The sequence below is a fragment of the Hippoglossus hippoglossus genome, chromosome 7, assembly GCF_009819705.1.
Source record: "Hippoglossus hippoglossus isolate fHipHip1 chromosome 7, fHipHip1.pri, whole genome shotgun sequence".
Classification (NCBI taxonomy): Eukaryota; Metazoa; Chordata; class Actinopteri; order Pleuronectiformes; family Pleuronectidae; genus Hippoglossus; species Hippoglossus hippoglossus.
The window spans coordinates 18,763,326-18,775,488 of NC_047157.1; the positions used below are offsets into that span (position 1 = coordinate 18,763,326).

The window sequence follows — 12,163 nt, forward strand, 5'->3', positions numbered from 1 at the left end:
CACACACTCACTAAGTATCATATCATACGATCCACTTTCATTCTTCAAAGTTATGATAGTTGGAAACCGTCTTCGAATTTAATAATCTATGTGTTAAAATGTCAAATGATGACAAAAATATCTCTTTTTCCTGTCTGTTTCACAGGAATTAAAATGGCCTGGAAACTGAGATAACACTCCTGCTGACAAATGACATTTTGCAATAAAAAAGTAAAAATAGTTATCGTCAACAATGTGGTTTAGTATCTTCTGGCTTTGATGTGCTACCTGCTTATGTAGCTATCCGTTATCTGATGGAAGCTGCGTGCAATCTGCAAGGAGTCGTGGGAGCAAAGTACTAAATAAAGGTATTTTAAAGGTTTTTCAGAAACCAAGAAGTCTCAATCCCAGTCGTGTCAGTTCACCTCCTCACTTAACACAATGTGCTGCCTCCTAAAATAGCTCAGTGTCTCTGTGAAGCCAGGCTCTTGACTTAACACCAAGACAGACACATCGGGTGTGAAGCTACAAAAAAAAAAAAAAAAAAAGACCGTCAATGCAAAAACCACAACATCCATGCTGCTCTACAACTCTACTGCAGGATGGTAAGGTTGATTGTGTCTGATCCTACCACGTAGCCAACTACCCGACACGGCTGCTTAGGGTTTTAGAAGATATGTGATACTGTGCTCAACCTTTTGCCCTGTGACTAAAGTTTGGGACTTTTATTTCCCTTTTTAAAATTTGAACCGACCTCACAGAGAAAATGTCTCTGACTATGTTTACACAGATACCAATAGTCTGATATTAACCTGATTAGGACGAAGGTCTGAATAAGACTCTGCCATGCAAACAGCATTATCTGGTTACCTTAACCTGAATAAGATCAAACTCACAATAATTAACTATCAAATTAAGACATGAGTTGAGTTGTATTATGTAAAAAATGTATATGTCTTAATCAGATTATAATACCCTGGAGTTTTCACAGCATTTTGCAACATCAACATACGACAGTTACCAACTGTTCAACTATTTATACCCTGTGTGTAAACAAGATGGAAAAATAGAAAGTTGTAGCTTTTGGAAAATTTGATAGAAAACACCCAAGTTAGAATATGGTAGCATCATTCATACATTAAACTATCTCAGCTTGAGGTTTTAAACCTGGGGGAATAAGATGTAATGATGTGAATCATAATGCTCTCAACTGACATGTAAACAGGAATATGAATTGAATGTTTTATTAGAAACTCTGAATAAGGTCAATAGTAGGAATATTGGTGTCAATGTAAACGTGTCAATGTTTTGTTGAGCGCCAGCCCTCATGTAATGTTCATATAAGATATTTCCAAATCTAAAAGTTGCTGCGTGCCAGAACCTGTAACCTGAATGGATTAGCCCCCTCTTACAATGTTTTGATTCTGCTGTGAACTGTTCTTTAGAGTGGAGGCAGCCTCTGGAGTGGAGTTCAGCTGATGTGATCTCTCTTTCCACAAGCCACTCTTATTAAGCAGCACCATTAAAGCCAGAGGATTCTCTTACTAAACCAATCAATATAGGATCTGCCTCTCCGTGGTCCCCAGGGCCCCTGACTCCACCCTTCATTCTTTCTCCAGCTTCCAATGTCCCTACAGTCTTTGCTCATTCATGGTGAGGCACGTAGGTGGATGCTACTGCACGTGTGTATTTGTGAGATCCTGCACACCCAAGACACATCCGATACCAAATGCAAGGTTACATCTCAAACCTCAGGAGGTGAAACGGGTGAAAACAGTCCTCAGAGGCAGAGCCGAGGAGCATACCGCCTGTTAATGAATAAATAAATACACCAGTCAGTGTGAATGCCCCGCTGTCATCGCTCTTTGAGTGCAGAGGCTGATCCTCCATCGTCAACACCTGCGTGACTGTCACAGGAATCGATAAACAGCTACTCTCGCAAAGGTGAACTCAGCCCCGTGGTTTCGCCGGCTCGAACAGGAAGAGACATCTTCAAGAGCGACGCAGCTCGTTTTCATGTTTATATCAGAACTGAAGCCAGTTACACATAAACACTGTTCATAGGCAAATATGGGCAGATGGTTTAGGGGGGTGTAGAAACACATACGCGCACAAACACATACACATACACACAACATTACATTCTGTAACGTATCATGTTCCTCACCTACTGTGCTCAGTCCTAATGTGTGACAGCTTTGATACGCAATACTTCACCACACAAAAACACAAAACACATGAAGTTTAACTGCAACAGAATATTTCATCAAAGCAACTGAATACATTTCACCACATTTTGACCTCTGCCAGCTCATGTTTTCATGGGTAGATGGGCAGATACAGAAATGTAGTTTCACTTTCTCTGAATGCGTTTCCCACAGAATAGCAGGGTCTCACATAGCTGGAGCCGGGTCACATTTGCAGGAGCCCTAACGTTCCTCTAACGTGATTCCGAGGGACAGGTACACAGACTAAAGAGCGAAAAAAAAGTTCTCGCATGTGAGAGACAGCTGCACTACATGCCACAACTGGGCGGAAACTATGAGGTCTGACTGTGTGGACGGTAAAGATTTTATCGACGATAGCTTGAGCGAGCGTGCAGCAAATAGTTCTGCACACAGCAATACAATGCAGCAACTGAGCGAGGTCACCTAGTCAGAGATCTCTTATGTTGTTATGAGAAGTGCAGAATGTTTTTGGGGGTCGTTGGGAGACCGTGGTGGGACAAATTTGAATAGGACGTTGTCACCACCGTCTAGATAATGAATGGGAAACACTGCTTTAACATGGCGAGACATGGGAGAGGTACGCTCCCTCAGAACAGCCTTCTAGTATACACCTTGAATGTCACTCAGTAGAGCTCCGCCGCCTACATCCACTCAGGCCCAACAGTCCCAGAATACAGAAACCTTAAATTTAATCAAGATGGACCAAATTGCACAAATTAATAGATCAGTTCCCTATAATATGCCTGATATTCTTTCATCAAGATCCATGAATTATTCCATGGGAAATCTATCAATTTTAAAGAAGGTTGTACCATCCTTTCACCAAGTTCCTGGGAAATCCAATCAGTAGTTTTTGCATGAAACAAACAAAACAAAGGGGCAGAGGAGAAAACATAACCTCCTTGACAGAGGTAGTTATGCCCTTATCACACTTGACTGTGAGTAACTTTTGCTGAGATTCACTAACAAGAGAGTTTTCTTATTATAATCAAACCGTGGCACCTTCATATATGATCTGCGTCTGATGATGCAACAACTGCAGCTGTGTTTGCAGGCTGACGGAAGGAGCTTCACTTGCATCATGAGTTTTAGCTGCTGGTTCTGCTTTGTTTCCGTATCTTGATGGGATCTGATATGTGCTGGGTAGCGTGTTGAAGAAACACACCTGTTGCCACCGCCGAGCAGCCGATCTGACACTCAGCCTAAATCAGAGCATGAGGGGCGGTTATGTAATCCCTCCCTTAAAGCGGCAGCAGGCAGTATTTTTATGTTAAAGTGTGCCGATCTGAGAGCATAAAATAAAACACAAAGCGCGGGGTGCGATGAAGAAGAGCGTCCCGTCCCCGCTAATGAGACCCAGATGCTTCGCTCTGTTTGCGCAGATTAAGCTGTTGTTGGTATAAACACTTCTCCGCCCACTAGAAGTGACAAACTCTTAAACTTTTACAATGAGAAATAAAAAGTGACTGCTCTCTTTTCAGCAGGGACACAGAGAGAAAGGCAGAGAGCGGAACCGGCCAACAGCAGAGAACTGAGGTCACAGTGTGGTGAACTCAAAGTGATGCTATGTCAAGTAAGGGATTTTACTTTACTTAAACAGTAAAGTAACACAAATATCTTCATGTTCCTTTAGATTTTTACTTTATTAGTTTCACACTGGATGTTGTGGCTGCTGATTTTGCTGTGATTCCCCTTTGGGCTTTTAAAGTCTCCCTCCAGGAAATATCAAGTTTTTAAACATATAAACAAGTCCCTCCACGTTTTCTTTAGCTAAATAAGCAGTCGGCATCACGGCTGAACACTTCCACCTTAGGGGCACAGTCACATATACAGGAATAAGGGTGAAAGATATATGTGAATTATCATCACTTGCTGAGTGTGAGCAGTGCAGGATGTGACCAACACATTTGGGCATATTCGTCCCAGTCACAAAGTTAGGACAGAAGGTGTAGATTTACATTTAAGCCATTTAAAGGCCACGAGAGAGAGAATTTTTTTAATAAAATCATTTGAATATGTAAGAAGTGATTGAGAGTTATAAGCGACTGGAGTGGAACTTTAAACTACAGTGCCATCCTAACTTGCATGAAATTTAAAAAAGAAAAGGGGCATAGGTGGCAGTGACCATGATAAATGATAACTGAGAACACCAATGCACGACTATAAGTCTTTACGGAAAAGCTAATACATCAAAGGGCACAGTGATAAACACTAAATATAAGAGGGAATATTTCCTCAGTTAAAAAGTCCCAGTATCAGTTACAGCGGAACTGATACTGGGACTTTCCAAACCAACCGATTATAATTTCATTGATTCAAATGTTTGCTGAAACAAACGCACGTGTCGGTGGACACATTCGATTACATTGATCTCCTATTCTCCACATCGGACCCCGCGCTGAGGACCCGTGGAATAAAACTGGATGTAGATTTCAAGATAATACAGCAGCGAGCAGCACAAGCTTCAGAGGAGGGGAGCAGAGGATGGAGTACATTATCTACATGTAATAATGGTGCTGCAATGTTCGGAACAAGCAGATTATTTAATATTCTTGTGCTATGATTGTATCACATTAGACATAATGTGGAGTTAACAGCATATGTATGTAAATCGCAGTTTTTTCCCCCCCCTCTGCTGCTTTATTTATAGTGTTTGCTCTTGTGTATGGTCGTGTTCAGGGGCATTAAGGCTGTGATGCTGCTCGGACATCAATCAATACTTATGAATTACAGTGCTCCTGCTCTAATGGCAACCTACTGCAACGCTGTGTGCGCAGCCTGAGATGTGTTTAGTGTGCACCGACATGACGGACACTAAACTACCTGGGCACTCAGCGGTGAACGGGGAGGATCCTGTGCGACTGCATGGATGAAGGCGCGGATTGAAAAGTCGGGACACGAGAAGTGTATGAAAAAAGATGAGGGTCTCACTGGTCCTTTTTCTTTTCATTACCAAAGTGCATCAACATCACTCTTTTATACCTTTTTTTGGTATATATATCGTATTATGTGTAAGTTGACTATAGAATTACACAGAAAAGTAAAAAAGTATTTGGTCCATTCATTTATTTCCACTTCTCTTTGCTCGTCATACCCTGACTGACTCTTTCTTCCCTCCTTTCTCTTCCGTGCCAAGTTCTTAGTTTCCTCCATTGGCCGCAGCACTGCTTCTTATTGCCCTGTACACAGCATTAATAATTGAGAGCATTTTATGCAGACAGTGAGTTTCGGTGCCCTGAGCCCTTTGGTCATGGATCCATGGCACTAATGCTGGGTGGCAGGCTGGTTTCAGGCCCCCGCGCTCCGGGTCCGGGCGAGGGCACATCTGTCTGGCTGGCTGGCCAATCTACGTCCCCCCGGTCCCTGAGCTATTATGCACACAGCTGACATGCACGCACACACGTTGTGCACAAACACGTTTTTTTGGAGATTCATGGACCATTTGGTGTGTGATCAGTGGGGCTCATGCACCTTTCCCCGAAAGAACCACAACTGACGTTTTTTAAAACCCTCAGTAACTGTGACTCAATGTTGTCTCATTATAACTCACAGATGCGCCATCATACATCTGTGTATGAGATATAATGGTAGTTTGTATGAGTGTGCGTCTTTCTGTCTGATTCAGAATAAAAAACATGTCTGATAGATAATAAAGTGTGTGTAGACGGTGTATATGTTTGATAGATAATAAGAGTGTGTGTGAATATGATAAGTGCAATAAGGAAATGATTGTGGGTGACTGTGCATGTGCTGCGACATATTAGTGCTTAAGCCAGGTGTATATTTGAAAGGGTTTTTACTTTCATTCAAATTCTCAGTTTCCAAATTGGCTCACGGACTCCTTAAAAAACGAAGCCTGTACCTACAACACTGACATTAATATTTAAATTTAAATTAAGCAACAGACCATTTAATAAAGGCTTAAAATGTGTCAGGTTTTGCTGGAACAATAGCAAGGTCAGAAGCGGCACGATTTGTCTGATTATTTATTTTCTCCTCTCCACAGTTGTAAGAGCTGCAGGCCATGAATCGAAAGTTCAATGCTATTTACACTTCAATCAAACGCTCTCTCTCTCGCACACACGGCTATTCTAAGTAACACGTACTGTAATTTTCTCTGAGATACAGTCCACTATCATTACTATTCTCAATCTTACGCTATAAATGTTATTTGGCATTTCAGTATTATGGAATGACGGGTCTTTATTCGCGGGAAATGTGTTTGTACATAATGTTCTCACAAAGCAGCCACTGTTATACACACACACACACACGTCTACCTGTATGTTAATGTCACTGAGCTCAAAACAAACCCTGAGGGACTTTTACAGTTTCTGTATTAGAGTCATAATTTGCATCTACAGATTTTAAATCCAAGATTCTAAATCCAATCCTCTGAGTACAGTATCTCAAATAAGAGTATAGTTTTATGTATAAGCGAGAATAGTGCTGTGTATCAGCTACTTACGCTCATTAGACACTATTTGGTACATTATGTGGTTTATTGGTTACATCTCTGCATCCATTAATCCATTATCTATACCACGAATCCTCTGAGGGTAGAAGTGGTGCTATAGGCCAGGTGCTGCCAGTGTATCGCAGGGCCAACATTCAAAACCTAACCCAAGCTGCCTGTGTTTGGACAGTGGGAGGAGAGCTGGAGCACCCAGAGAAAACCCCTCGCAGACACGAGCCCCTGCTCAGCCGTCAGGTTCAAACCCGGAGCATTCATGCTGTGAGGCTAACCACTGCACCACCGTGCCGCCAATACAACTCTACGATCCACTGGAATTATACATGTGACCAAGATCATAGTTAGAGGTTGAGATGTCCTGGACTGCTTCATATTGAGAGGTGTTCATTATTTTCTTACATCTTATTAGAAACACCTGAAGTCCAGTAGGACACCATTCCTGACTATGACATCAGAGATACAACATGGGAATTCAAGAAATCGCTCTATACAAACTGAGCATTACAGGCATCATCAAAGTCGACTTCAAGGCAGAACAGTTGAAACATGTGATGAAGTGACCACTGGGTGGATGTGTGTTGGAGAGAATAGCTGTGTATGACAGTGAGCACAAGAAATCATGACTGTGGATATAAGACGGTGTGTGTGTGTGTGTGTGTGTGTGTGTGTGTGTGTGTGTGTGTGTGTGTGTGTGTGTGTGTGTGTGTGTGTGCGCGCAACAGCGGTTATGATCGTAATATGACTCCATGTGTGTTTATGAAAGAGAGCAATACATGTTTCATGTGTGTGCGCGTGCACACGTCGGAGGCGAAAGGGGAAGAAGCTGGTGCAGGTGTGTGCGAGTCAACCCGAGAGAGCTTGGTTATTTCCATGAGAGGAAGGTGGGGAGGGATGATGGAATGGCGGGTGGAGGAGAGCGGAGGCAGGGGGGGGGGGGCGGGCGGGTGGGTGGAGGAGAAGGGAGCGCTCCAGTCCTGTCGCCTTGGGTGCATCAGCAGCAGGAATTGTTCTCTGCCCTGTGGGGGCCATCTGACTGTTCTGTCACCCTCCACAGAAGGCTGACTCTGCCTTTAAGTGCTCGGCCCCGGCGCCTGCAGTTGGACATGCTTGATGTTTAATACATACACAGGGAGAATTTTGAGAACGCCTTCGGGAGAAACGCAGCACACAGGCTGTAAAGGAGAGAGGGTGGGGGGGGTGGGTTGTCAGTTTGTCGAACAACACAAGAAAAGAGGAGCTCCTGTACAAAGTGTGCGTGGGCAGACTGGGAGCTTTAATTGCCCGGGATTCGAACCAGAGCTGTGGAGCTCCGTCGCAAAATTTGAAACACATACGACATCTGAGAGTCAAGCACCTCTCAGCAGAACACACGTGTAGTGAGAGGTTGTTGAGGGGTGGGTGGGGGGGGGGGGGGGGGGCTGCCTCCTATACCTGGTGATTGTGTAACACACTGACATGAAGTATCTGCACCAGGAAATACATGTCACATCCACACACACACACACACGATGCTGGGGTTGAAGTAACAGTCGTGAACTTCACACGTAAGCTGAAAGCCCTCTCTCCCAGTGTGCTCGTGTGCTCCTGCAATCAGCGGGAGGCTGGTGTAATTCAGGGCATCACTCCTCAATAAGGCAGGAGAACGGGCCTCAGGGGTGACCCTCCTGCTTAAGTCAACACAATGAGTGTAATGAGGTGAAATACACACACACACACACACACACAGAGACACAGACACACACAGACACACTTACATGCATGCACACTGGAGATGGGAACCCTTGGTGCATAGTAAGTGGATTTCATTCATCTACATGCACTGAGGCTGCTGTGGAAGTTCTGCTCTCACCCACACCCACACATCCAGCAGCACAGGAAGCAGCTTATTACAGGTGAGGAGGGGGGGGAAACCATCGCAGACTGCATGAGATATTTGTGCTGAGGATTATTGACTCACCTGGAAATCGCAGTTATTTCAAGGTAAACAGCTTTAATCGACGCCGCTGGTGTTTCTCAGCAGATAGAATTTACGCTCTGGTTGAAATCATCCTCACTGTCGTGGATCAATTAGGAGAATCGAGAGTTAATTGATATTTTAAAAAAGGCGAGATTTCAGTTTCCCTGCCTCCTCTTTGGCACCTCGGTGAGTTCATCAGTTGTGAGATCATAATTAATCAACCCTGCTGTGTGAGTGGAGCTGGTGCCTCCCTCCTTATCATCACGCACAGCAAAACCCACGCCCTCCAGGCCCATGAGCGGATTAGTGATGAGAGCCCCCCCCCAACAAAAAAAAAAAAAACCCTTTTAATAATTAGCCTGGTGGTGACCGCAGCGTGCAACACATGTTCCCTCTAATCACAAACTTGTATAGGGTACATGCACCATGGACCACCCAGGCGCCACCCACCGCGTAAAGCGCACCGCACGGCATTCGATGCTTGCGTTGCGTGCGTTAAGTTGCGGGTGCGTGCGGGGTGGAGGCGGGAGGTGAGAACAAATTCCAAATTGCCATCGCAACTTTCACACGTTTCTGACCAATCGGTGGTGACGGTGACGAGCTCGTGGACGATCGATCAGACAGGTGGGGGATCGATTCCGAGGCGATAAGCGGGGACTTGTCCAACGGAAACACACATGTCACCAAAAGTGGAAGCAGGATGTGAGGGTACAGATCGGGTTGTACTCACCGGTCCACCCCCCCACCCGGTGCGTCACAGGAGCATCCCGGTGCCTCGGTGCCAGCTCTTCGGATGAGTTCTCCCGGGACAGCGCGCCCTGGTCCTCACTATCATTCTTTGGAGAGCTCCAGCCTCCTCACAGCGCACAGCCGCCCCTTACTCTTCTTCCTTGGCCATCACATGCAAAATACTAGAACAAAAAAAATCAGCTGCATGCCAGACGGAGTTGGGCTTTGAGTTGTGGTTTCTGGGGGGGCTTCGGCGGTTCGCCTCTCGGAATGTGGAGCAGAAGTGACAGCAGCAGATTCCTATTTGAGGGGATGCTGACGCGCAACCGGAGGGGCTCGCCTCCTGCCTCCCTCATCTGGCTCCATCAGCTCCCTCCGTCAGGCAGCACCATGTGACTCACACCGCCGTCAAGGCACGTGTAGTGACGAGTCCTGCTTCCTGTGCAGCCTTTCAGAATAACACACGTCTTAAACAAACGAATGACACCATTGTCTGTATGTTTGGAGAAGTCTTTCTTACGTACAAAGACTGAATAAATAACATTGACACACTTTTCCATTATGTTACACAGTTAAACAGTTTCTTCTAATCAATGTTGTAAATATTGTAATTTTGTTGATGCCTCTGATATCCTCCTCTGGATCACAGCAGACATTTAGGCTAAAAACATGGTGTAAATAACCTTGTTTCAAGTTTAATTTGAATGTCGGGGCTTACGGACACTTGGATGACACCACAGGAGCAGTATGGAAGCATTTCAAGTTTTGTTTCTGTTGTGTTTTACGTTTAAAGAAGGGATCGACGGTTAATTCAATTGTATTGGATTTGGTTGCAACGCTGTTTACTCCTGAAACTCCAAAAGTGTTTTGGGGACTCAGACACTTCACCCATCCCTCCATCGGCACAGTGGTGAGTAGATAATGAGTGGATTTTCAGTTTTTGGGTGAACTATCCCTTTAACAAACGAATGACATCATTGTCTTTATATGTTTCGTCAAGTCTGGGGAAATTAAATAAAGGAAAAACTAGAATTACACTCAGTGGAGCACATTCCTCCACCAAGGCCAAACCGTTCCCTTATGAAACCCTTATGAAGTAAAGACTATAACCACATACATTTGTACATATTTAATCACGTAATTATACCATGTTATCATACAGACTTTCAATGCAATCAGCTGTTTTTCACTTTATAGGCTATGGTCAAGCCAATCGTGTGCTGACGTCCCTTCTAACCATCCAACATGAAACAGCAAGAGGAAACACAGGTCGAGTTTGTACAACAAATACCAGAGAGAAACACTTCAGTCGTAACAATTTAGTGTTGAGCTAAATACTAATTCCCACCAGCCATGCTCCATGCTCATTTCACTGTCTATGTTTATCCCCTTTAAAAATAGCACTTAAAAAACAAAAACTAATTAAACTAGGTTAACCTCTTTTATTAACTATTTATGAGATGAGGGATATTTTAAGACATATTTGGCCTCATATATATATTCAGCCTACAATGAACTCCCGAAACCCAAAGGCCTACTTTCCTAAACCTTGTTCAGGCAGACAAGCTTAAATAAATGTATTTAAATAAAAATGATTTCAATAAATAAATAAACAACTTAGTAAGTGAGTGACACGTATGAGTCTCTCCCAGCTCATTGTCTGGTTTAGATGAAGCCTCATTGCTGATTGTTCTGTCAGCACTGATCTTGTATGACGACATTAACTGGAGAATCTCGCTTCACAAAACACAGATTCACTGTCAAACTGCTTGTAGCTCAACCAGAATGCTTTTATTTTGAAGGACACCTACCTGATTTCCGCCTGTTTCCCGGCTTGTGTCTAGCTTGACACAGCTGTGAAGGCGTCCATTCAATTAAAAACCCTTTAACAGAGGAGCGCCTCCAGGTGGCGAGCGTTAGGATAACCCCAATTGCTGAAAAATGATTATGTGGACCAGTATCTCTTCACCAAAGCATAATCCACCATTAAATAATTGACATGCTCCTCGTGATAGCCTCTGTATGTATTCTTCATCGAGTCTGGAACTCTCTTCATGGCACAGAAAAGATAATGGAGAATAGAAAAAAACAACAAATGAGACTCTGCCTCCAAGGGCTCATGCGTAATCTTAATCTTTTATGAGCCTGGATCTAAATAAAGAAAGCCTTCATATGCTGGTCGGACAGCAGTGGAAGATGTAATTTGCAGCTCTGTGTTTGTGTTGATAAATGCACGGCAGAGATGAAGGGAGCAGCTCGTTCTGCTGATGATATCATGTTTGGTGAGGATGTATTATTTGCCTCAGTGTGTGTGTGTAAAAGAAAACATCCTGTACAACAACAGTTCTCCAGGTGACACAGCAAACTGCTGCTGCACCACAATCATTTTGGGGGGAATCAAGTCATTCAGGCTGATGTGGGGATAAGAGAGGATGAAATCTGTTTCGCTCTCAGGTCTCCTCCGGCCTCAGACACGATGACCTGGCTGTTATTACTGAAAACAGGACGAGGAATTTCCTCTCTTGTGTTTGGGCGCCAAAATGTGTGAGGAGAGAAACTGAGAAAGAAGGATAAAAGAAAGAAAGGGTTGGAGAACTAGAAGCGACAGCCTCGGGCGCTCTGAAAGGGAGAAAAGCCTCGTCCTTTTGAGGGCTTTTTTTTCTATTGTTGTCCTCGACGAGCCAGACTCCTGGGTCTCCTCCACAATGCAGGTCCCCTCCGAGCAGCACACTGCTGGCTCTCCTGTCACTTCATGTTAGTGTCTCCGAGAAGAACAGCAGCCCCCGAGGGTCTGGA

At 44.2% G+C, this 12,163-nt stretch overlaps 1 protein-coding gene across 2 annotated transcripts in view; it reads right to left on the reverse strand.

Annotated features, from left to right (window-relative positions):
- Positions 1-9,773, reverse strand: part of LOC117764849 (basic salivary proline-rich protein 2) — a 38,905-nt gene extending 29,132 nt beyond the window's left edge. Inside the window, exon 1 of one of the 2 annotated variants that reach the window (XM_034590940.1) lies at positions 9,369-9,773. The gene's annotated coding sequence lies outside the window, so the exon portion shown is untranslated. The remainder of the gene's footprint in view (positions 1-9,368) is intronic. The other variant, XM_034590939.1, reaches the window with a different exon arrangement.
- Between the last annotated feature and the right edge of the window lie 2,390 nt (positions 9,774-12,163).